The sequence below is a fragment of the Amborella trichopoda genome, chromosome 1 (genome assembly GCF_054954075.1).
Source record: "Amborella trichopoda isolate Santa Cruz 75 chromosome 1, AtrichopodaSantaCruz75HAP2 v2.0, whole genome shotgun sequence".
In the NCBI taxonomy this organism is placed as follows: domain Eukaryota; kingdom Viridiplantae; phylum Streptophyta; class Magnoliopsida; order Amborellales; family Amborellaceae; genus Amborella; species Amborella trichopoda.
Window position 1 is genome coordinate 55983533 of NC_142336.1, and position 1438 is coordinate 55984970.

A 1438-nucleotide genomic window follows, 5' to 3' on the forward strand; every position below is an offset into this window, starting at 1 on the left:
GGGTCCGGTCCACCATCGCACATAAACCTTTTGGGACAAGCCAATGGTCAAAAATGGATGTCTCCGATCTCTCCAGAGTCGATTTGCTTTTCATCTCATCCATCCATTTTCGTTTTCTCGAGTACTTGTAAGGACAACACCTTTTGAGTCAAAAGGTATATTGACGGAGGTCATTTTAATTTCTTGTTTGATGGTCACGCACCAGTGACCACACGAGAGCAGAAGATTTTTGAGTCGAATCGACTCGAGTCGGACCTTGTTAGACAAGATTAATAAATCTAGCTTGGCAGGTTGGCAAAAGGATATTAGTTCAATCAAAACTGGTGGTTTAATTATAAAAAACTAGTGCACTCAAAATTAATTTTAATTATATTTTATTTTAAAAATATTATAATAATATAATAATTTTAAAAATAAAATATATTAGATAAAATTTATCTACTTTATTTAATCAAATTAGCCAATGAAATCAATCAAAATTATATGATCAAAATGATCATATTGGTTTAGGGTTGGTATTCCGTACACAAATTGGTTTATAGTTAGTATTGCGTCCACATGTGGACGCTTGATGGTTCAAATTGAATCTTGCTCATCTAAGGGCCAATAATGAATCTTATTTTTTATTCTTATTTAATAATAGTTATATAAAAATTTAGTTTTAGGTTCATTTTTATAAAAATAAGATTGAATAAATTTAATAAATTTAATAAAATATTTTAAATAAAAAATATTGATCAAACTAAATATAAATATACTTTAGTTATTTTTTATTTAAAATATTTTTAATTATTCTTTAGTTATATTTATAAAAATACACATACACTCTAAAGTTGGATAATTATATTATTTAAATAAATTTTTTTTAAAAAAATGCAAGACTAATTTTCGGCAGTTGGATATCTCAACAGGGATATTTTCAGCTAGTTTTTTAGCGTAACCATTTCTATTTTGACACAACTTTCGGCTAGTTTTCTATTTTTTTATTTTATTACAGGTTTATGCTTTGGATAGTTGCCAACGCGCAACACCACCGTTTAATTTAGCTAATCTTTTACCCTACCTGCATATGTTTTAACATCAAACTTTAATTAGTCTTTTTTTACACTCTCAATTTTCTATTTTAAACCCAATTTTCTATTTTAGATCCAACCAACCAAGACACCGATAATATGTATTAGACTATGTATTATATGTATTAGACCAGGCAGTTTGATTCAATACATTAATACATTGATCACATCGAGGGTACATTCATCATTTTACATACATTATTTTATCTCCCAACCAGTAACCAATCATCTATAATATTTTAAAATTGCAAAGCCATACAATATACAATAAAGGGCTTCAATAAGCCATCATTATTCCCACTTTATAGTCCATAGTCCTATTTACCAAATCGTAGACCATGGTGCACCAATCCCCGAAGTATATA